At 34.3% G+C, this 25,811-nt stretch overlaps 2 protein-coding genes across 2 annotated transcripts in view; one reads left to right on the top strand and one right to left on the bottom strand.

Annotated features, from left to right (window-relative positions):
• FAM227B (family with sequence similarity 227 member B) overlaps positions 1–25,811 on the bottom strand; it is a 178,583-nt gene that overhangs the window by 37,289 nt on the left and 115,483 nt on the right. The window lies entirely within an intron of this gene.
• The window catches only part of FGF7 (fibroblast growth factor 7), a 64,947-nt gene continuing 64,259 nt past the window's right edge, over positions 25,124–25,811 (top strand). The window contains exon 1 of the mRNA XM_019730677.2: positions 25,124–25,414. The gene's annotated coding sequence lies outside the window, so the exon portion shown is untranslated. The remainder of the gene's footprint in view (positions 25,415–25,811) is intronic.

Genomic DNA, 25,811 nt, shown 5'->3' with positions numbered 1-25,811 from the left:
TAAGATTTTGCTGACATTGTTACTATAGCATAATTTAACCTATCCTGATTGATATAGGGATTCACAGGAAAAAATACTATCTAGTTTTAATGTAAAGAATGGACGTACTTCATGTGCACAAATGGTTTATTTTTATTTTATGGATACTGTTCAATTATGTAAATGACATTGTCATTTCCTTCCCTAGACAGATAGGATGCTTAGAGCCAGGCATATTTGTGAGCTGTGTCTAGCGAAAGTAAAAGATTTCTCAACAGGATTTTACATCCTAATTCATTTCTGACTTTTCTTTTCCTATCTCACTTCCATCTAGCCCTTTTTTCCTTATCTGCTTATTTATCATGCTATTTTATGCTGTTGTATTGAACACATTATGTACAGCTACCAAACTCCTTACAGGAAAAAGATGGGTACATGCATAATTAAATACATACATAAGTATATTGCCTATTGTTTTAAAGAAGTAGTTTAAACATGTGATCTGCAGTCTGAACTGACCTATGTGTTTTACCTCATCTTTTGTTTATCCCTTTCTTGAAATGGCCTAATGGCTAAAATACCACTATTAACCTGGTATCTCCACCAGAAAGCACTGCCCTTCACAAGAGCATAGGATTTGGATTCAGAAATCTAAATTCTAGTTTTGATTTTCCTGCAAATTATATATGTAATGTCCATCAGTCCACTTTACACTTGAGTCTCTACTTCCTCATTTGTAAAACTGAGGTTTTAAAATTTTTTTTAAAATTTATGTTCAAATTATGTCCCTTATTTTAAATTATATGAATTAATGCATGAGGGAATAGATTAATCTATCTTGATTAAGTGGGATAAAACCACAAGTATGACTTCTTGAGCTTAAATCTGCTATTTTCCATTTATTCATTCATTCATGCATTCCTTCAAGAAATATTTCTTGTAGACTATGTGAAAAACACTACAAGGTTCAAGAGAAGTAAAAGATACAGTTCTTAGTTTCAGCAGTGAATAATCAAACAGGTTGATAAAATATATACAGGTAACACTTGTGAATAATTCAACACCTATTATACAAAGTTAATAGGAGATAAAGAGGCAAATAGATTGTATCAGAAATAAAACTTTTGGAATGAGACAGACTGTGGGATGAGGTTGTCAGAGAAGGCTCACTTCCAAACTGATCAGATTTGTGGGAATTCAGACATGGAAAAAGAATTAGGCCCATGGAGTGTACAAAGGGGTGGAATTGGGCAACAAGGCATTTGGGCAGTAGCTTAAAAAGACCACCCTGGTTGTAGCAAAAGGTTACCTTAGGAAATGTCCTAAGAATATGAAGAAGAAAAGGAGCAAAGGAAGTTAAGATGGAGTGGTTATTCTAGTGTAAGCAGATTTTTACTATGGGTTTGTCAAGAAATAATGGACTGAACGCAAATCTTTGAGGATGACTGAAATAATTGGTGGGTAATTATAAGTCCATTTAAGTACTATAGTTGCTTAACAAATGATGTGAGTGATGTGGTTTTTTACCCTTTAAGTCATAAAGTTGTGAATGAGCCTAATTATTTCAAATTATCATAAACGAAACAGGAATGGACCAACCCTACCAGTATGAAAATGATGGAGAAGAGAGAAGCCAAGGAATGTATAGTTACCTGTTATTGTAGAGGACTAAAATGGAGTATTGTTAATTAAAAAATTCAAAACATTGAAATGATAAAATCAAAATCACAAAGAATTCACATTTTGGTGAGGTCAGCGTTGTATGATGTATATGAAATACATATGTTTCTTTCAAAATGTGGGTAGAGGTGTCAAATGTAGTGGGAGGAAACTTGCCAGAGCTCATTGTGCTTTCCTCTTAGTGTAAATGTTAGATGGAGGGTGCTGTGGTTTACCCATATCATTTCCTCTTTGTTTGGAGCCATTGTGCTCTAATGGGAAAAATGCTAGCAGAAATTTTAGTGACGCAGTGTCAGGTCCCCATGCTTTTACCAAAATCTTTCCATCAGAGTATTTATTGTAAGTTAGATTTCTGTATGGAACAAAGAAACTAGCATTTTATAACATTATTCAAAAAAATAAATTGTAGGTTCTTAAACCTCTTCCATGGGTGGATTCTCAATATTCACAACTAACAATACGCCTTAAAAGAAGTCCATACTCCAAGATCAAATCTGCAATATTTGGTTCTGCTTTTAATTAAAGCAAGCTCTTCTAAGTGAAAGAGAAATTAATAGTTAAAATGAATGATTAGAATAAGAATTGGCTCTTATAAGGCTGGTAATCCCAGATTCTTTGATCTGGCTGCCACCAAGTTCCTACCCAAACTTAATCCAAACTTAAGCAAATCAATCATGCCAAGAGAAGGAATACTGTCAGAAGTTTCATTTGCAAGGCCATGAGACACTAATACAATCCATGGAAAGTTTAAAGTAGTTAGTTAGCATCTTGGGAATACCTGTCATTCTTAATGACACTTCCTCAGGAAGAAGGACTGACTACTGCTACAACACGATCAAAGAACCAATTTTATTTTTAAAATAATTGGCACTACTGTATTAGTGAAAAGTGTATGGGAAATAACAGAATGGTATACACATCGGTGTTCTTCAAACATCAAAGGGTATAAAACCCACCTGGGAATCTTCTTAAAGTGCAGTTTTTGATTTTGTTATTAGGTTTGGGGCCTAATAGCATCTCAAGTGTTGGTGATGCTACTGGTCCATGGTGCTGCCTTTTGAGTAATGAGAGGATAGAGAACACAGAGCTCCAACAGTTCCTGTCTAATGATGTGACTTTGAACCTATGTCCTCAGCTGTAAAATGGTACCACGAACACCAATCTCATAGGATCACTAGAGTAGTAAGTGAAATTATGTTTGTGAAATGCTAGGTGAAATTGATCTTAGAGAGGAGCACAGAAGGGAAAGCAGGAGACATGGTAGATAATGCTGGTAATTTGGTAGATGTAGTGGTGAGAGTTTGTGGATGTTCTCATTGCTTTAATTTTCTCATTGAGGCAGGAATCACTATCTGACACTGAGGATAGGGGAAGTGGTGCTGGAGATCTGAAGAGAAAAAGGTGAAAATAGTTGTCTTCATAAGTGGGAGAAACAAAGGACTGGAGAATACAATATAATTATCTGACAATTAAGGCCCATTCGATGAATGTAGTTATGAATTAAAAATAAAACTAGTCTTGATGGTTGCTAGAAGGGAGGGGGTGATAATGAGGAAGAAGGGGAAGGCATTAGCATAACTTGGTAACTAGAATATTGCCATGGGGATATGAAAGACAGTTTGGAGAATATAATCAATAATGTTGTAAAGATTTCGTAGGGTGTCAGATGGGCACCTGTCTTATTAGGGAGACCACTGCATGGACTGTGTAGATGCCTGACCACTGCACTGTACACCTGAAGCTGAAGTTGAATAATACTGTATGTCAGCTATAATTTAATATACATAGTCATGGGATATGGAGTATAGCATAGGGAATAGAGTCAATGGAATTGTTAATAGATATATACGATGTCAGAGGGGCAACAGATTGGGGGAGAGGAGTTATCGCTTTGTGAGGGGTGAAATGTCTAACTATTGCATTGTTTTTTTACACCTGAAACTAATAAAAAATGAATTAAAGGATAAGATTATAGCAAAAAAAATAAAAAAGAAACTAGTCAGCATGGTTGTATATTCCCCTATGTATATTTAGCTGCACACTTTCAGATGTGGAAAAGGTGAATAATTATCTTTTGTTTTAGTCTTAGTTTCAGGTGTACAAAACAATATAGTGATTAGATATTTACACCCCTCACAAAGTGATAACCCCGCCCCAAGTCTAGTACCCCTCTGGCATCATACACAGCTATTACAATACTATTGACTATATTCCTTATGCTGTGCTTTACATCCTGTGACTATATATATGAGTGCGTGTGTGTATGGAGGGCACCAAAAAGATGTATACACATTTTAAGAAAAGAAAAAACTGTATTAAAATTGTAATACTAAATATATACTGATAACAGAAGATGAATTAATACAAGTCACGTTTGACTTCTGCAGTTGTAAGAGGTGCTCAAAGTGGTTACCATCAGCGTAATTTTAATACAATTTTTTCCTTTCTTAAAATGTGTATACATTTTTTTTGGCACCCTGTGTGTGTGTGTGTGTGTGTGTGTGTGTGTGTGTGTGTATTTCATTATCGGTGACATTTGATCTTTTTCTATATCAGCTTCAGGTGTACACAGCAGTGGTCAGGCATCTACACAATCTATGAAGTGATCCCCAGTATGTCCGGTACCCATCTGGAACCCTACATAATCTTTAAAACATTATTGATTATAAGGTTTCATTTCTTTTTATGGAAGAGTAATATTCCATTGTATATATGTATCACAAATTCTTTATCCAATCGTCTGTAGATGGGCACTTTGGTTGTTTCCATATCTTGGCTATTGTGAACAGTGCTGCAGTAAATATAAGGGAGCATATATCTTTTCAAATTAGTGTTTTTGATTTCATTGGATAAATACCCAGGAGTGGAGTTACTGAGTCATAATATAGATCTATTTTTAATTTTTTGAGGAACGTCCGTACTGTTTTCCATAGTGGCTGCACCAAATTGCAATCCCACCAACAGTGCACAAGGGTTCCCTTTTCTCTACATTCTCACCAACACTTGTTATTGTTTGTCTGGTTGATGGTAGTCATTCTAACAGGTGGTCTCTCATTGTGGTTTTTATTTGCATTTCTCTGATGATTAGTGATGTTGAGCATCTTTTCATATGTCTGTTGGCCATCTGTATGTCCTCTTTGGAGAAATGTCTATTCAGGTCCTCTGCCCATTTTTTAACTTGGTTGTTTTCTTGTGTGTTGAGTTGTATAGTTTTTTTAATAAAATTTGGATATCACCCGCTTATCAGATGTATTATTGGCAAATATTTCCTCCCACTCAGCAGGATGTCTTTTTGTTTTGTTGATGATTTCCTTTGCTGTGAAAAAATGTTTTAGTATGATGTAGTCCCATTTGTTTATTTTTTCTTTTGTTACCCTTGCCAGAGGAGACATACCAGTAAAAATATTACTAAGGGTAATATCTGAGAGTTTACTTCCTGTATCTTCTTCTAAGAGTTTTATGGTTTCAGGTCTCACATTTAAATTTTCAATCCATTTAGAGTTCATTCTTATATATGGTGTAAGAAGATGGTCTAGTTTCATTTTTTTTTGCATGTAACTGTCCAGTTTTTCTAACACCATTTATTAAATAGACGGTCTTTACTGTATTGTATATTCTTGTCACCTTTGTCATAGATTAATTGGCCATATAGGCATGGGTTTATTTCTTGGTTCCCTGTTCTTTTCCATTGATCTACATGTCTGTTTTTATGCCAGTACCAAGCTGTTTTGATTACTATAGCCTGGTAGTATGATTTGATGTCAGGTATTGTAATACCTCCAATTTTGTTCTTCTTTCCCTAAATTGCTGTGGCTAGTCAGGGTCTTTTGTGGTTCCATGTAAATTTTAGGATTATTTGTTCTAGTTCTGTGAAAAATGCCATTTGTATTTTGATAGGGATTTCATTGAATGCATAGATTGCTTTGGGTAGTATGGGCATTTTAATAATGTTAATCTTCCGATACACGAACACGGTATATGCTTCCATTTATTTGTAACTTCTTCAATTTCTTTCTTCAATGCCTTATATTTTTCCAAGTACAAGTCTTTTACTTCCTTGGTTAAATTTATTCCTAGGTATTTTTTTGATGCAATTACAAATGGGATTGTTTTTTTAATTTCTCTTTCTGATAATGTGTTATTGGTATATAAAAATACAACCAATTTCTGAATATTTATTTTGTATCCTGCTACTTTACTAAATTTATTTATCAGTTCTAATAGCTTTTGGTGGAATCTTTAGGATTCTCTATGTAGTATTATGTCATCTGCAAATTACGACAGTTTTATTTCTTCCCTTCCAAGTTGGATGGCTTTTATTTATTTTTCTTATCTAATTGCTGTGGCTAGAACTTCCAATACTATGTTCAGTAAAAGTATCGAAAGTGGACATTCTTGTCTTCTTCCTGATCTTAAGGAAAAAGCTTTTTGCTTTTCCCCTGATATTAGCTGTGGGTTTGTCATATATGGCCTTTATTATGTTGAGGTATGTTCCCTCTATTCCCACTTTGCTGAGAGTTTTTATCATAAATGGAGGCTGGATTTTGTCAAACTCTTTTTCTGTATCTATTGATATGATCATATGATTTTCATCATTTTGTTTATGTGGTGTATCATGTTAATTGATTGGCAGATATCAAACCAACTTTGCATTCCAGGAATAAATTGCACTTGATTATGGTGTATGATCTTTTTAATGTATGCTGAACTTGGTTTGCTAATAGTTTGTTGAGGACTTTTGCATCTATGTTCATCAAGGATGTTGGCATGTAATTATTTTTTTTTAATGTCTTTGTCTGGCTTTGGAATTAGGGTACTGATACCCTCATCTTGAATTTTTTGGAATAGCTTGAGGATAAGTGTTAATTCTTCTTTGAATGTTTGGTAAAATTCACCTGTGAAGCCATCTGGTCCAGAACTTTTGTTTGTTGGTAGTTTTTTGATTACTGATCTGATTTCATTAGTAGTAATTGGTCTGTTTAGATTTTTGGTTTCTTCTTGATTCAGTCTTGGAAGGTTGTATGCTTCTGTGAATTTATCCATTTCTTCCAGATGTCCAATTTTTGGTGTACAGTTGCTGATAGTATTTTCTTAATTTTTTTTTGTATTTCTGTGGTGTCAGTTGTCATTTCTCTTTCATTCCTAATTTTATTTATGTGCATCCTCTCTCTTTTTTTCTTGATGAGTCTGGTTAAAGGTCTGTAAATATTGTCTATCTTTTCACAAAACCAGCTCTTAGTTTCATTGATCTTTTGTATTTTCTTTTTACACTCTATTTATTTCCACTCTGATCTTTATTATTTTCTTCCTTGTACATATTTTGTGCTTTGTTTGCTGTTCTTTTTCAGTTCCCTTAGGTGTAAAGTTAGACCATTTATTTGGACATTTTCTTGTTTCTTTAGGTAGGCCTGCATTGCTATAAATTTCCCTCTTAAGACTACTTTACTGTGTCCCAATTATTTGAGGTCATTATGTTTTCTATTTCATTTGCCTCAAGGTATCTTTTGATTTCCTTCTTGATCTCATTGTTAACCCATTCATTGTTTAGTAGTATGTTATTTAGCCTTTATGTGTTTGTGTGTTTTCCAGTTTTTTTCTTGTAATTGATTTCTAGTTGCATACCATTGTAGTCAGAGAAGACACTTGATATGATTTCAATCTTCTTTAATTTATTGAGAATAGTTTTGTGGTCTAACATGTGGTCTATCTTGGAAAATATTCCATGTGCACTTTAAAAGAAGGTATATTCTGCTGCTATGGGTTGAAATGCTCTAAGAATATTAATTAACTCCATCTGGTCTAGTATGTCATTTAAGGTCACTGTTTCCTTGTTGATTTTCTGTCTGAGAGATCTGTTCATTGGTGTTAGTGGTGTGTTAAAGTCCCCACTACTATGATGATTGTGTTACTGTCAATCTCTCCCTTTATGCAGTCAATATTTGTTTTATATATTTAGGTGCTCCTATGTTGGGTGCATAGATGTTTTCTAGGGTTATTGATCCCTTTATCATTATATAATGTCCTTCTTTGTCTTTTATTATAGTCTGAGTTTCAAAGTCTGTTTTGTCTGAAATAAGTATTGCTACCCCAGCTCTTTTCTCATTTCCATTTGCATGAAATATCTTTTTTCATCCTTTCACTTTGAGTCTATGTGTATCTTTCAATCTGAAGTGGGTCTCTTGTAGACAGTATATGCATGGGTCTTGTTTTCTTATTCATTCAGCTACCCTATGTCTTTTGATTGGAGCATTTAATCCATTTACATTTAAAGTGATTATTAATAGGTACATAGTTATTGCCTTTTTACAATTCATATATTTAATCTTCTTTTGTTTGATTTCCCCCTTCTTAAAGAAGTCCTTTTAACATTTCTTGTAATACCGGTTTGGTGGTAATGAATTCCTTTAGCTTTTTCTTGTCTGGGAAACTCTTTATCTCTCCTTCAATTTTAAATGATAGCCTTGCTGGGTTAAGTAGTCTTGGTTGTAGGCTTTTGTTTTTCATCACTTTATATATTTCCTGCCACTCCCTTCTGGCCTGCAAAGTTTCTGTTGAGAAATCAGCTGACAATCTTATAGGAGCTCCCTTGTAAGTAACTAGTTGTCTTTCTCTTGCTGCTTTAGGATTCTCTTTGTGTTTAACCTGTGCCATTTTAATTATAACATGTCTTGGTGTGGGCCTGTTTGGGTTCATCTTGTTTGGGACTCTCTGTACTTTCTAAGCTTGTATGTCTATTTCCTTCACCAGGTTAAGGAAGTTTTCGTCATTATTTCTTCAACTAGGTTCTTGATTCCTTGCTCCCTATCTTTTCCTTCTGATACTCCTATTATGTAAATGTTGTTACATTTGCTATTGTTCCATAGGTCACTTAAACTGTCTTCATTTTTTTAAAATTCGTTTTTCTTTTTGTTGTTCTGACTATGTCATCTGTTATCTTGTTTTCTAAATCGCTGATACAATCCTTTGCTTCATCCAATCTGCTTTGATTCCTTCTAGTGTATTTTTCTTTGCAATTATTGTATTCTTTATTTCTGCCTAGTTCTTTTCTATGGTTTTTATGTCCTTCTTTATACTTATTACCTCTGTGTTGAAGTTTTCACTAAGTTCCTTAAGCATTATTATAACCAGTGTTTTAAACTCTGTCTCTGTTATGCTGGTTGCCTCCATTTCATTTAGTTCTTTTTCTGGAGGTTTCTCCTGTTCTTTTATTTGGGGACATGTTTCTTTGTTTCCTCATTCTGGCTGCTTCTCTGTGTTTACGTCTATGGATTACATAGATCTCCTATGTCTCTCACTCTTTTACTCCTATTACATTTCATCTTGTCTGAGTCAGGTTATTGTTGAGAACTTATTAGTTCCTTGTTCTCTTTCCTATTGTGTTAGCTATATCTTCCAGCTTTATTCTGATGGTTAATCTGTTTTATATATAATTTGTATCCTTATTAAATAATTAATGTACAGAACCAAACAGTGCAAGGGCCATAGACCTGTGATATGTCACAAGAGAACTATCTCCAAGTTAATGCTGGAGAGATGTTTAATAGCAAACTTGGGATATTGTCACTAAATTGTTATAAATCCATAATTATCTAGTCCTTAGTTCTGTTTGTCTATCATGACATATTTTGTCATATCCCTTACCAGCATTCCCTGATGCACCTGCTCTAGTAGCCTTATTTAAGAAAAGAAGAGGACAATTCTTTTTATAGTGCAACCTGAAACAGAAATTTCTATCTAGTCTCGTTGCACATTGAACTATCTACAAAATAGAAGAGTTTAGAGAAGTTCCATTCTGAAAACTATTTTTTTAAAATTATATTTAAAAATATTTTTTCTATTATTTTTGTTTGCTTTTATTGGGGGGGTTTTTGCAATTTTGTAGAATTTCTTTGCCTATTTAAATTGTCATTTCTCTGACATTCAAAACTTTTTCTTGATATCCATTTTGCTCATTTTCTTCTTTTACTCTATCCTTACTATCTTTTCATCTGTGTCTTAGTCTCTTTTGGGTTTCTTCCAAATTTACCTTCATGTCTGTTGATGACTTTCTTTTTTACATCTTTTTAGTGTGACTCTTCACTAAGATTTTGCTTTTATGTTTGTGCTTTTCATTTTTAGAAGTACATCATTAAGTTTTAAAATGTGTGGCAAAATATTTAGTTACAATTTTCTCCTACTCCATAGTATCATTTTTCTGGAAAATGTCCTTCATCTGCCGTTTGTTTTTCCTTTTCCTTTGCCCCTCCCTTCTTATTTTATTTTTTCTTGTTTGGGAAGTCCTTCTACCTGTTTTGTGGTATTCCACTTTGTTTATCTCCCAGTTTTACCATTGAAAGTGGAATTTCAATGGAATTTGTGCTATTTGTTCTCCTTGTTGCTTTTGGATGCCTTCCATGAAGAGAAGGGGGAAATGCTGACTGGATGCTGCTGTTTTCAAACCAGAAGTCATCCATCATGCTCTCCCAACTTTTTATTTTGAAAATTTAAAACTATAGAAACATCAAACTTCTACAATAGGATACACCTATGCCTTTTACTTAGATCCACCAATTTTCAATTTTGCAACATTTGCTTTCTCTGTATTTGTTTGGTTAAATCATTTTGAAAATAAGTTGTAGACTCTGCTAGCATTAAAAAATGTAGCAAATAAAAAGCATGTAAATATCTATGATTATTACTATTTATGTCTATGCATAGTTTATGTTCCCCAGAAACAGACTCTGTGCCAATGATTCCTGTGTAAGCAGGTTATTGGGAGGAAGAAGGAACAGGGGTTGGAGATGGGAGAATTGGGTAGGGAAAGAAAGGTAGGCAATGAAAGATGCAGTATCAAGCCCACTACCACAGTAGGTGACTGCAGCATAAAATCCCCTAGGGAAACTGGAAAAAAAGTGCAAAATACATGCATAGAATTATCCCGGCCAAAGATGGGGGTGGAGGGGAAGCTACAGCATTTATTAACTCTCTCTCATCAGTCATTGGTTAAGGAATTTCTCTCAGGGGGTATTAATTCTGGCCCTTCATGTGTGGGCAAAGTGATTTCTGGCAGCCCTTCAACCAAGACACAGTTGCTGGCTAATGGAAGGCAGACTGATCTGTAGGGAATACCAACCAGTTTTTTAACAGCTAATTTAACACATTTGAAGAAGAAGTTAGGAATAAAAGTGTTTAGAACAATGAACTTGTGAATTAATTAGATAAAAAGACATGTAGCAGGCAAAGAGAATCTTGGTATGAACAATTATTAAATTGAGATTAGCTGTCACCTTTAGTTCTACAGCTGTCATCATATAAAATTTTCTCTTTTCCCCCTCTTACTGTATTAATGAAACGTGCAGTATCAACGTTGAATCAAGCAGAGTCTCTTTTTAGTGTATTACATTAAGTATGATGTTCTGCAGGTTTGTTGTGTTACCCTATATCAAATTAATGAAGTTTTCCTGTACCTCTTAAATTCAATTTATTTCATTTTTAAATTAAGAATGAATATTAAATCATGTTAAATATTATACTTTTTGGTATCTAGTAAGATTATCATATTGTGTCATTTAACTTGTAGGTATGTCTTTTACAAACAGAAGACAGCCGGGTTTTTATTTTATTTTTATGTACTGTATGTTTAATTTTAACCATCTCTTAGGATATGTGTTTCAATATGATAATTAACACTTTTTTATTTATTATGATGACTAATGTGTTTGAAATTATTTTTTCCATTTTATTTTAGTTTTTCTTCCTCTTTCAACCAAACTTCTCAGTCATTTCTATTTTACTTTCTTATTAGATTTCTTTCTATCACAGTTTTCTTCATCTGCTTGGGAAGTTATGAATTCCATTTCTATTCTTCTAGGGGTTAACCTAAAATATTTAGCATATTTTTACCAACATATAGAATATATTCTCCCCCTGAATAAAACAACAGTCTCAGCAAACTTATTTTCCTTCTTCCTAAACTTCTACCTCCCACCACCTCCAATGTTGTATAATCTGAATTTTAATCCAAGTTGTTTTAAAAAATTTTAAGGTTGAGATTTAAATATACATTTCACTCATTTTTTTAGTCTCCACTGTTCCCTCCTCATTAGCACTAATGTATGTGTGTATCTGTGTGTGTGTTATTTATTTTTAAGGAATAATTTACATACTCTGTTTTTCACCTTTTGGTGTACAGCTCTATGAAATTTGACAAAAGCATATGGTTGTGTAAACACTCCCACAGTCAAGATACAGAGCAGATCCCTGACCCAAATCACCCTCTTGCGCTCCTCTATACTCAACACTTGTCCCTCCTGCAGTCCCTGGCAACCACTGATTTGTTCACTGTACCTATAGTTTTTGTCTTTTCTAGTATGTAGCCTTTTGGGTTTGGCTTCTGTCACTTAGCACATTGAGTTGATATTCATGCATCTGTTGTATGTATCAGTAATTGGGTTTTTTTTGTTTAGTATTTCATCATTGTTTTTTTGTGTCCCACATTTTCTTCTTGGAAACATTTTTTTATTTTGCTGCAGTAATTCTTTCAGAAAGGGTCTATAGCCAGTAGACCTTTGAAGTTCTTGTTTGTGTGAAGATATTTTTATTTAAACTTGCATCTGAATGATATTTGCCTGGCATATATTTTGGTTTAATATCATTTCGTTCAGACATTTGCAGGTAATTTGGCATTTTCTTCTAGCACCGAGTGCTGCCCAATGATATATCTGATGCCAATCTGATTCTAGTCCCTTTATAAGCAATTTGTGTAACTTTTATTTTTTGAAACTTTCAGAATTTTTTCTTAATTTTGAATTCAGAGGTTTCAACAAGATGTGGGTCTTTACTCATTCTGCTTGGCCCTTGGTGGATCATTTTGATCTGAATTTTTGTTCAACTTGTGAAGTGTTGTTTGCTCTCTCTCTTCTTTCATATTTTCTTCCAGGACTCCTAAGTGAGTTAATCTTCCATATCATTTAGCATTCCTCTATTTTCAATCTCTCTATTTTTGTTCTACTTTTGAATGCTGTGATGTTCCAAATCATTTATTTGTTCTTTAGCCATATTCAGTCTATTAGTTAACCATGCTGCTGTTATTTACTCAGTCATCATATTTTTGATTCCTAAGAACTATTTTGTTTTCTTCTCCTTTTCTTGTGATGGTGCTTTTTTTTTTTTTTTTTAATGATGCAACATAATTTCAAATAAGCTACGTGGGGCAGGTATTCTTTATTATTATTTTTATGGGGGATTTATTACCATGTCCACAGATCAGAGTAGGTGTTCAGTAATATTTGTTAAATAAATGAGTATATTACAAAAATTCTAGTTAGACTTTGAAATAAATATTTTGTATTTCCTGTATTATTTCTTTATCATGGGTCAGTTTTTTGGCGCCTTGACCTCGATACTTCTCTTTTATGTTTTATTTAAATGTTTGTTATCCTTGGTTCATATATATGAATTCACAACTAGGTCTAGTATTATAGGTGACTGGCATGAATTTCCTCTTGAGCTGGGTAGGTGTTTTTTCTTAGCCAGTTTCTCTCCAGAACTGGAGGGCTTTCTTGTGTGTTTTCTGCATGTAAACCAGCTATGTCAGCTGGCATACTTCACTTTCAGGTGCTGCCTACTTGAGGTGAGGCAGATTAGGGACACCCCCATTCCCATTACGAAAAGAAATCCTATATTGAAGACAATAGTGATTAAGAGCTCAGGCTCTAGATTTACTGTCCCAATTTATTACAAACTTTATTACCTTGGGAAAGTTACTTAAATTCTCTTGTGCCTTGTTTCCTCAGGTAGAAAATGAGAATAAAAGAATACCTATCAAACAAAATTTATAATGAAATGAGGTACATACAATGTTAGCATAATGCATGACATAATTGTTATTGTCATTATCATTTTCCTCTTGGAGGGAACCATTTCCCCTTTAATTTTCCTACAGTGTCTGCTGTGGAAGTCTGAAACTATCTGAAGTAGTTTTGTTCTACTTCTCTTCCAATTCTGGCAAATCATACCTAAGACTAGTTTCATCATTTATAAAATGAGGCTAAAAGTAGTAGGAATTTAATTAGAATACATTATTTAATTTTATAAAATGCTTAGAAAATTGCCTGGCATGTAGTGCTATGTAAGTATTTGATAAATAGAGATATATGTGAGCAGATCAGTCTCTCTGTTTCTTACTATATTCATCGCTGCCTTTTCTGTTTATTAGGCTCATTCAAGCTCTAACCATTATTTTGCTCTTGTCTTCTTTGGCTTACCTGTCCTTAGGAGGTTCCTGCTTAATTTTACCTATCATGCTGCCACTATAATTATCTAATTATCTTCCTCTTTTAAAACTCATTTCACAGCCTTTAAAACATCCCATTTATTTTTTGCATCCGGTTTTCATTCCTTAGGCTTCTTTAAAGGAAAACAAACTATGCATTATTGAGCCCCTACTATGAGCCACAGCAGGAGTTGTCTTATTTTATTCTTCCAACAACCCATAAGATAGGTAGGTATTATTAATATTCTTTTTACATATGATGGACTTGAAGAAGTAACTTGCTACCAGTACACAATTATTAAGAACAATAATTCAAATTCAGATAGGCCTGACTACAAATACACCATTTGAATCCTGAAAGCTCTCCACAGCCCAGTTGTTCCATATTACTTCTGAACACCATACCCTCTCATACTGCATGTAGCTTTCTTTTCTTTAAATTTATTGGGGTGACAATTGTTAGCAAAATTACATAGATTTCAGGTGTACAATTCTGTATTACATCACCTATAAATCCCATTGTGTGTTCACCACCCAGAGTCAGTTCTCCTTCCATCACCATATATTCGATCCCCCTTACCCTCATCTCTCACCCCCTCCCCCCTTACCCTCTGGTAACCACTAAACTATTGTCTGTGTCTATGAGTTTTTGTTCCTCATTTGTTTGTCTTGTTCTTTTGTTGTTTTTGGTTTATATACCACATATCAGTGCAATCACATGGTTCTCTGCTTTTTCTGTCTGACTTATTTCACTCAGCATTATACTCTCAAGATCCATCCATGTTGTCACAAATGCATGTAGCTTTTGTAAGCAGTTTTCAGTAATTTCTCACTTAATGTTTATTTACTGTTTCTTAGTGGTTCCAATTTTCTTTGTCTTCTTTTATCAGTACATAGGCTTTGCTATCTTCTTACTCCCATAACATTTTAGATGTGCCATTTAACTTGTGCACTCTCAAAAATGAATTGCTAATGAGAATAGTGAAACATTTTCTATTTTTACTTCCCAAGATCTCTCGTTCTGAAAAAAAAAAAAAAGGTTTCTAAATATTGCTTTAAATGATTACCCATACAAATCCCACCTCTATAAACTTTATCTTTAAAAAAAAAGCCTGCAAAGTTAGACATGAATAGCTCTTTTAAAATTATTGAATAAAAGGTTAAATTACTAGAGGTTGCATCATTATGGGTTATTATTTGAGAATTGTTTGTCTTCTATAATATGAAGCTATTCTCAGGGGAATACTGATTAGAATAGAAACCAGATGTGTTTTTCAAGACTACACTGAAAAAAATGATAAACAAGTAGAAAATTAATATAATACAAAAATGGCCTAAGGAGGTTTCTAGAAACTTGAATCATAAGTATGATAGAAAAAGGCATGTGTACATGTGTACACAGAAGGGAGGAGAGAGAGAGAGAGACAGACAGAGACAGACACAGACAGAGAGAGGAGAAAATGCAGAGAGAAAGGGAAGGAGGATGGATAGGATCAGAATTCAAAACAGAACAAAACAAAATTCCGAAATCTTTGTAAACATTTGGTACTACCAAAGAAATAACAGTTTAATTTACCTGTAAATCAAGAAAGTAAAAGACAAGATGGTCTCTAGGTCTAAACAGGGACAAATTAAGTACTAATGAGATGAGGAACCCAGTCGGAAGAAAAAGAAAAAATCTCCTTTTCTGGGTATTGTAAAATAATCCAGAAAGTTTGTATTTTTCATTCCTTTTCTTCTACCTTATTTGAGGGATAAAAAGAACAATGTTTTTCATGCTTTTGAGTTTGCTTCTTGGTTTTATATTTGGTTGTAATAGAAATAAAGTATATTTATTACCCCAATATGTAAACATTCTGAATGGAATAAAGTGGAATGGAAGGCATAAAGGAGGCAATCAAGGGAAGGAAGGAGTACATCAGAAATAATATAATTACCATTTTAAAATTAGTCTTTAATCACCCTTATAATTGTACTAAGAACTAGAATTATCCTCTTTTATTTATCCAAGGCAAAAATAATAACTAAAAAAACCATCCTATCTTAGAATAGTTTAAAATATAGTAAAACTTATTCACTGTAAGTTACTAAAGTCCCTTAGTTCAGAATTTGTTATAATTCAAATTGAATTTAGATGGAAATTTGTCATTTTGCTTTACAGATATTTACAAGATAGTGAAAATTAATAGAATAAATCAGTTGTCATGGGAGATTTAAAAATATTTAAGAGAGAAAACAACTTTCAAGTATCTTTCAGTACTTTCATGTTTACATTTACAGCTTAGCTGATAACTTATTTCCATATTTTTATTGATTCAGTTAAGCCATGTGACAGTTTGATTTATTACACATATAGTACTTGGCATTATTAAACAGTACTTCTTTTAAAGTATACTATCATTTTGGATTTTTACTAATTCAGCAACTTTCTAAACTCATGATACAATGTTTCCAACTTCCAAGCTACTTAGGCTAGGAAATCAAAACTATACTCATGTGCAGCCAAATAATTCTATTAGAAAGAAATTAGTAAGTCTTGTTTTGTTCTTCTTCTGGCCATTATCAAATGATTGATATGACTGTATTTTTTTCCCCAAATTAACCAATTTTTCTTGGCATTAGATAGATACAATTTTATTTTCTGACATATTCTTTTTGTTATGTAATCTACTATGGTATTATAGTTGATGGGAACTACTCTAATATTCCTCTATTAGTATATTTTCTTAAGGAAATATAAAATATGAAACAATCTTCTTTTAGGTAAAATAACCAGAGAGCGTACTAAGTATTGATTTCTTTTAAAAATGCCAACATTGTTATTAAGAAGCTTTTTTTCCAGTGTCACAAGAGTTGAATGAACAGTGTACATTGACAATATACATGAACAGTGTACATTAGTATATTTTGACAACTCTGAAACCCATTTATGGCTAAAATAAAATAATAAAATTGTTTTAGGCTTTTACAATAAGGTCTCATAACATAGCTTGACTTCTGATAATTTCATGTGTTATATATAATACTAGGGCCAATGATATTCTGGTTGTCAGACAAATTTTTAATTAGAAAAATGAGGGAGGAAGGCCCTTAATATTTTCATCAAAATACATAATGTTTAATACTGCCATGAGGAGGTATTTCCTTTTGCACCAGAGTTCCTTCCACATTTTTGTGGTAATTGATCTGAAAGAAGCTTACTAGTTTTCTTTTCAAGGGAGTAAGGGGTCCAGATCCCTCTGATCCAGAGTGAGTAGGGTTTTTATTCCTCTCACCTAAACTTTCCAACCGCCTGATCTCCCCTCCAATGCTGGTCCTCTCCCAGTCTTCCTTAGCTCTGCAAATGACACCACTATATATCCTATTACAAATGTTAGACATCTGAAACTTAACCTTGACTCTTCCTTTTCTCTCATATTGAATCAATCAAGTTTTGTCTCCAACATTTATCTGCACACTTCTTTCCATCTCCCTGCCCTAATCCTAGTCTAAGGTATCATCATTTCCAACCTGGATTATATCGTAGCCTTCTAACTGGTCTCCTTACTTCAACTTTTGCCATCCTCTAAAGTTTTCAGAATGGTCACATCACTTACTGATTATAACCCATTATACATAGGATCAAATCCAAAGTCCCTACCATTGGTATCAAGATCCTATGTACATTGGTCTTACATCACCTAAAATTCCCCTTATTCACTATAATCCAGTTATACTGGCATTTTTCAGTTTCTAGAACACACCAAGCTCATTTTCACCTCAGAAATTTTGTTTTCCCTGTTATCATTTCTTGGAATGCCCTGTTTCCTTCAAATTTGAACTTAAATGTCACCTCTTCAGAAAGGCCTTTTGTGACCAAATTCAAACCTCTTCTCCCCTCTCCTTTCTGTTATTTGCTACCATAGTAACCTATTTATTTCCTCCTATGATAGCATCAGAATTGTTTTTATATGTTTATTATCTGTCTCCGCCTCCATAATTTACTCTGAATTATGTGAAGTCAGGGATCTTGCTTATATTATTGAACACTATATCTCTATAATATTTCATACTACCTAAAACAGTCAGTGTTGATATGAAGTAATTAGCTGAGTTAACAGAATAAATAGGACCAAGAATTTTATTGCATCATTGACAACTCAATACGTAAAATTTCAAAGGAAATATCTGATGATTGCTTCTGTGACTCTTGGATCCCTCACAGAGACAGAAGATATAAGAGGGAAGAGAGAAAGAGGGGCGGGTGAAAGAAGAGAGGGAGGGAGGAAGCGGAGAGGGGGGGAGGGAGAGAGAGAGAGAGAGATTCTTCTCTGTTAGTCCTTTTCCCTACCAAGACGAGAAGTGGGGATTAGGTGAATCTCCCTTCACCCCAAACCTCATGAGAGAGTCTAACGTTTGGTGAGGGGGTATTGAGGATCACAGAGGATGTTGGAAACAGGAGTTTCCATATTAGAAAAAGACTAGAGTTTTATTCAGAAAAAGTGGGAGTGTTACTAAAGACTTTGCAGCTGAAAAATAACGTGATTACAACTGTGCTTTAGGAAGATTAACCTGATAATAAAATGGATTGGAGGTTGGAGAGAGGAGGTGCAAGGAGATGCATTAGGAACAGCGTTGACATGAGAGATAATGATTAGTTGACTTAGGATGTGAAGATGATAACTGATCAGAAGCAACAGGTGTGGAAGAAGTTGTGGTGGTAGAATTGATAATTTTTAGAACCAATTAGAGAAATAAGAAGAACTCACTATGACTGAATTAATATTAAACACCATTGAAAGGAAAATATGAGTAAAATTTAAAGACAGCATAAATATTTAGTTTGAAGAAAAGCCTAAGGAGAAGTGTGAACCGCCTTTCTTTATGCATGAATTATTTGTTTAGCCCCGTTTTACAGAAATCTGTATTTTACTAAATGCCTGGCTTTCGTAGGATGTATCTTTATACTACAGATGTGGACTCTGTAACTTTCTTCTCCATTTTTACTATCATAATTATCCTTATTGTGTTTCCTCCTCTCACATTTAAATAGTTCATCTGGTGCTGAAAAATCATGATTCTAAAGCTAATGAATTAAAAATTAAACCAATTTTGTTATTAACACATTGGCCCCCATAAAACATTTTTGAAAAAAATTGTTGCTGCCAGTTTTATGTCTCATTTTGCTGCTTTGCTCTGCAGACAATGAATATGGAACCAAAGAATGACAATTTAAAGCAAAGAATATAATAACCCTAACTGCACAGGGTCTTTGTCATTTTTCATGTTTTCCTAGGGGTGAGGCAAAACTCTCTCCTTACCCAGTATAACACTTTTCAACTTCTGAGTGGCACTAGGCTGTCAAAACCAGTCGCTAACATACAGCACTTAATCAAGGAGACTGATTCTTTGCTTAAAGTTAAGCATTGATGTGAGGGGAAACAAGGCAATCAAGAGTGAATTATATAACCTCACTATATAGAAATCTTCAAATTGAAAAAAGAATTACTCGAACTAAAGATCTTGCTCCAGGTCTAAAGATGCACAGTAACCTAGTAAATTAATAATATAATTCAAAGAAATTTAGTTTTAGATTTAGAGAACTTTTTATAAATATAAAATGAAATAAGACATAAATAAATTTTTAGAGACTCAGACACAAAGAGTCAATTACATTTGTAAACTGAGATATTTATATAGTTGAGTCACAGGCACACCACAATTTTGAGCATATGACTCAGACTTCGTATCTTATATACAGTTAGTTTTAAAATGTTAGGGCATTATGCCAAGAGTAAGCACAAAGTTTACATAACTGAGGATTTATAGGGACCGCAGGCTTGCTCAATCACTTTTGGGATTTTACTCCAGAGTTTAAATGACTGTCTTTGACCAGGTCTGTCAGGTCTAGAGTAGACATGCCTACACTCCAGCTTCCTGTTACCCAAAGAGTAAACCTAATTCCTATTACCATGACCTTCAAAGTTCTTTCCAATCTACCCCCTGCCTGTTTTTTCAGTTTCATTTATCTCTCACTACTCTCCCCATTGTTCATGTACTTCCTTCACATTGGCCTTCTTTCAGTTCTTGGAAAATACCAAGTCATTCCTGTTCCTGGAAGATGAAAATTTACCTCCTCAGATAGGCCTTTCCCATTTAAAGTAGGTCCCTGTACCCATTTACCTCCATATCTCCCTCGCCTTGAACACCTTCTTTGTATCCTAATATCTCCACCCCACCCCACTCCCTACTCATACCACAGATCTACGTGTTTATGTTTGTTCTTTTACTGGAATGCATACTCTATAAGGGCAGAGATCACTTCCAGAATATTCATCATTGTATCTCCAAAAGTCGAGGACAACATCTGGCACCAAGTAGCTATTTGATAAATATTTGTTTAGTGGATGAATCAAGGAAATAAGTACTATTGGTTGTATGGCATGATCCAAAGTTGAGGCTAAATTTATAGCATGGGACTGACAGAAGAAAAGACGAAGATAAATCTGTAGTGAGACGACAGCTGTGGGAATGTAGTGGAAATAAATCTTGAACCACACTCTCAAATACGCAAGAAATTACATATAAATTTACGTTTATAAATAAACCTAGCTTCAACTTTGAGCATTTCATCCCCCCACTCCCAGTTGTGGAAAACTTAACCTCAATTATATTGGGGTTTCCCTGTTCTGCTTTAAGATAGGCTAGGGTTCAAGAGTTTGATTTACAGCCAAGGCAAGGGCCTCTAGTTGTCGAGTCATTTGTCTACTTTGGTTACTTCTGGGTGTCCACTGACTCTGTTAACATAGTTCCTTCAGGTCTGGGCTCCTTGCTGCTTCCAGATTTCTTTTAGAACATGGGAAATCTTTATGAGGGGAGCTTATGGGCCCATCTGTTTAGACACAAGAGGCAGTCCTTACTCTCTGGAGCTTTCTGGCTTCTGCTATGTTCTGTGGTATAACCAGAAATATAGGAGCTTGGTTCCCCAAATAGACTTTGTTCTCTATGCTCCCTGGTCTACGGACTCTACCTTCCCTGAGCTGCTTCTCAGAGGCACTTTCATGCTTCCCTTCTTCACACAGCACTTAGCACAACCCTTTAAAAAGGATTTAGGCTTTACCTCAGTCAGGAAGTAGATATGACTTTCCTCCCCCATCTTCCCTTTCCAATTACAAAAATCTGACTATGGTTTAGAAAATGAGAGGAACAGAAAGAATAGGGTAAATGAACACAATTTACTATTTCATAAACTTATTTTGCTAATAGGAATTAAATAAGTCTGGGTCAGACGGAGGCAGGAAGTGCAATTCTGATCATGTCACTCTTCTACTTAACACACTACAATGGCTTCCTGTCGCTCTTAGGAAAAAGATCAAATCCCTCAACCTAGCCCCCCCACTCTGTCTGCCTCTCCAGCCTCGTCATGCACCACAGTCCCTCTCATTCTCTCTACTAGAGCCACACGAGTGTTTCATTGTTGAAAAAGACATGCTCTCTTTCAACAAGGGTCTTTGTATATTTATAGATCGCCCCTCATCTTGTTAACTCCCAGGTACCCTATAAATTGCAGCTCTACTGGCATTATTATAGGGAAACTTTCCCTATCACTACCTATTGTAGATACTCATATTTTTTTCTTTATAATATTGTCCATGATGATCACATTCTCTCATAAGATAAGAAATGCAAGGGATAACTACAGTAAAATGCCCTTTTCATCTGTTAGATTAGCAAAACCCCAAAACTGATAACTATATCAAATAAACAGGCACTGTTATGTACTACTAATGGGATTGTAAAACTGGTACAACTTCCATGGAGGGTAAGTTGGCAATATCTATCTAAATAACATATATATATATATATATATATATATATATATATATATATATACCTATATATATCTTCTGACCTAGAGAAATTCTGGAAATGGATCCTACAGATATATTTTCACAGTAAAAAATGACACATTTATAACTTTATTCACTGCAGCATCTATTTTGTAATAGAAAAATACTGGAAAAATTAAATTATTCATCAATTGAAGGCTAGTAAAATACACTGTGATATACCCATTCAACAGAGTACTATGCACTTGTTAAAAGTGAAGAAATTTCCTAGATACTGAGATAGGAAGATTTTCTATTTTTATTACATAAAAAGTGCAACATATAGAACACTGTGTATGGTATGGTGTCTTTTGTATAAAAAGAGGAACAGTGTATATACATACATATGTATTCAATTTGCATGTGCTTAGGAAACTCTGGAAAGATAGGCAAGAAACTAATAACAATGATTACCTATATTTTGGGGAAAGGATGGGAGCTAGGAGGATGAGGAATAGGATAGGATGTAAGAATGAAGGCAATGAAAATATTTAATGATATTCCCTTCTATCAATTATATTATATATACTTATGAATATGGCATAAATTTAAAATTCATTATTGAAATACAAAATTCATTAAAGAAAAGTAATTTTCTATCATTTACCTCTGCATGAAGTAGGGCTATACCGGAAGTTGCTTAAGCAAAAGTACATGGTTAATTATTACTTTAACAACTACCTATGTTTTCATGATATTCACTGAAATAGATTCTCTGTAGTCTTTTCATATATTATATCCCCAAGTAAAACTAGACAAGTGTCATGCGGGGGGTGTCATGGGGGTCTCAGCTCCCGCTCCCCACATAAGAATGCAGGATATGGTGAGGCCAAAAAGTAACACCCACAGAGCCATAGGTAGGGGAGTCATACCACTATAGTCTCACTGGAGGCTGAATTCACACGACATGTGACCTGCTGCCTGCTTTTCTGCCAACCCACTGACTCCCCTCGCTAGCTGCAATCCGCCGTGCTAACTGCTAGCTCAGTCACCATCTTCTTGCTAGCCCCCATTTTTCTTGCTAGCCCCCATTTGCTGCTAGTGTAGCCACAGCAGTTATATTAGTGGCCAATGGCTCACTGGTTACAGTTGACAGCCAACTAGCCACAGTTGGTGGCCATCCAATCACAGTTGATAGCCATTTACTACCTGAGTGAGCGCCTTTCCACGTTAGGCCGAGAGCCTGGAAACTGCACTCCTTGCTCTGTTTCCACAACAACTATTAGGCATTCTCTCCTTTTGGAGAATCACAGGTGCTAATCTTTACTTTCTAAGGCCATTTTTTTTTTTAAAGTCAATTTTTAGGAATAGATACAAGAATCCTTTGTTTTACAATTTTAAAGCTCAAGAGATGGAGGTGCTTCCAATTAAAAATGAAGTTACCTCAATCTGGAAACAACAAAAGAGATACTTTTTCAAAGTATTTCTGTGGTTAACATATCTTGGTTTCTAGAGAATCCCTCTTGAGTATAAATATAATAAGGTCGTAAGTGAAGTTCTCCATTACAGCTGTGGTGCTAGTGAAACAGATTGTGGGCCCATCTTGAATTGATTATTCTTCATTAAGGAAACAGATAATCAAAGGATTTAAATATCGCTCCCTTGTTGAGATTAATCCATTCATTAATATTACTGAGATCACATTTTCAAATCACAGAGTGCAATGGCATCTGATGAACTTAAAGTGCATAGATCACAATTTCATACTTAGTTTCCAATTTTATAATTAACCCTATCTTGCAGATTTTAAGGAGACACCAAGCACTCTTTAAGAACAAACTATCCATTTCTTTTACTTAAACCATGAGCATTTACTTAGAAAATTTTGGCTTTTAAACTGTTAGTTTCTTAATTTAAAAACTGTAGGGTCAATATGGAACAGAAGGATTTAGTAGCTCTTGAATATCTTTACACATGAACTGATGGTTAATAATTTTCATTTAGTTAGAGGGAATTTCCAAGTCCTGGGAGTTCTGATCCTGCTCATTACTGCTGTCTACAAAAATAATGGGGGTATGACTCAGAATACAGTAGCATCATACTTTCTTTCCTTCTCTTCTTCCTTTTAGAGAAATACATGATAGAATATTTTGCAGACTTCTAGTTTTCAACAGATGCAATTATAAAAGAACCCAACCTCCTTTGCCCTAATAAACTTAAATATTTCAATATCTGGTACTTATAGAGTACCTAGGTACACTTCAACTAGTCTGTGCTCTTGATTCTGTTTCCCAAAAACATAGACAGAAAGGGAAATCACATAAACTATAACCCAAATGAAAGGATTTAATTTCCTTTTCCTATTTGGTCTACATGCACCACCTGGTGGCAAAGTAGTGCATTTTAAGTGGTGTGTGTGTGTGTGTGTGTGTGTGTGTGTGTGTGTGTGTTGGGGGTATTATCATGGGAAAGATAATTTTAATACATATTCCTAAATACTGATTTAGATCAACAATGCAATTATTCTGCAACAAATATATAATAAAACACTAGAACACTACTAAATGTATGCTAGAACAAGAAGTAAAGGGGAGAAGAATGCATGTTGGAAAGTAAAAGAGCTTTCTCTTATTTATATTAACTATAGTTCTTATAAGTCCATCCCCAAATTAATATTTATTTATTGTGCCAATGTTCCTATTCAGGCAAAAGACACATATTGATAACCAGTGAAAAACCATTTTCTTTATTTTTAATTTTTGTATCCTCTTCCTTATATCAGTAGTTAGTACAAGTCACAAGTCACAGAATTTTAAAACTACAAGGCACCATATAATCATTTAGACTAAAACACAAATTTTACAAATGTAGCAGCTGAGACTCAGGAATGTCAAGTGACTTGCTCAAGGTCAGACTGGTAATTAGTGGCCCAACTCAAATAAGAACCTAGATCTTCTCACTTTCCATCTAGGAATATAAGACATAAACGCATATGCAATGGTGAAATATCTCTGTATGAAGAGATATACTCTTGATTTAACTATATATTGCTTTAGGATACTAAGATGTGAGTTAATACATGTTAGTAGTTTTATTCTAACATTCTGAGCACAAAGAAGCAATAATGGAAATGCTTGTATCATAAAGCTATGGAAAAGATTTTCTAACTATTAAAAATCCCTTTTATGTAATTGTTCAAAGTAATATTTTTCAACTTATATACAACTGCTATGCTGTTAAGATGGTCTGAAAAATTTCCTTTCCCCTTGTAACTGCTTCAGAATCAGAGAGCTGTTTCAACAAAGTAGATACCCACTTGTAGATTTAAGCATAAACCATGTTCATAGCTCCCTCTCATGACCATTGAATGAATACTATACAGGCTTCCTTTATTCTCGCTGTTGTATTCAACTAACAGCTCACTGGTTAAGTTTTAATTGCTTCCAATGAGGTCAGCAAAGGTATTTATCGAAAAGCCCTGAATAAAAGGCTCCACACACATACACACAAGCATATACGCACTCACACACAGAGAGAAATCCTCTTGCCTGTTGATTTATGGAAACAATTATGATTCTGCTGGAGAATTTCTCAGCTGAGAAATAGTTTGTAGCTACAGTAGAGAGGCTCAAGTTGCACAAGGCAGACGACAGACATGGGATTCTTGTGTGTCCAGCTGTTATCAACAGAACAAGTAAGTTACTGTTATTTGTCTTTAAAAATAATGCTGAATGTTTTCTAGTAGTTTACCTCTTTCTCTGATTTTAGTACTGAGGGGAGAAGTAAAGTTACCAGACTTTTTGAGCCATGTAATTATCTACAGTAATTATGCTGTACAACTTACATAAAGATAAGGTCGAGGTTCTCCAGAACAATCCTGACATTTAACTTCAGAAATGTGGGCAGTTGAGGAGAAAATAATTGATTAACCACGAATGTGAAAGCATATAATAAAGAAATCCAGGGAAAGCATTTTTACTTTGTTAATAGTAATTCCAGAACTTAATTTAAGCCAATAGCTCTAATTGCAGGATGTTTCGTATCAAATAACAACTAGAATGAATGGTACAATCATATTCTGATTTATCTCT

This window comes from Rhinolophus sinicus, linkage group LG03 (assembly GCF_036562045.2).
Source record: "Rhinolophus sinicus isolate RSC01 linkage group LG03, ASM3656204v1, whole genome shotgun sequence".
Classification (NCBI taxonomy): domain Eukaryota; kingdom Metazoa; phylum Chordata; class Mammalia; order Chiroptera; family Rhinolophidae; genus Rhinolophus; species Rhinolophus sinicus.
Note: the sequence above shows the minus strand (reverse complement) of the source record. Positions and strands in the feature narration are given on the sequence as shown.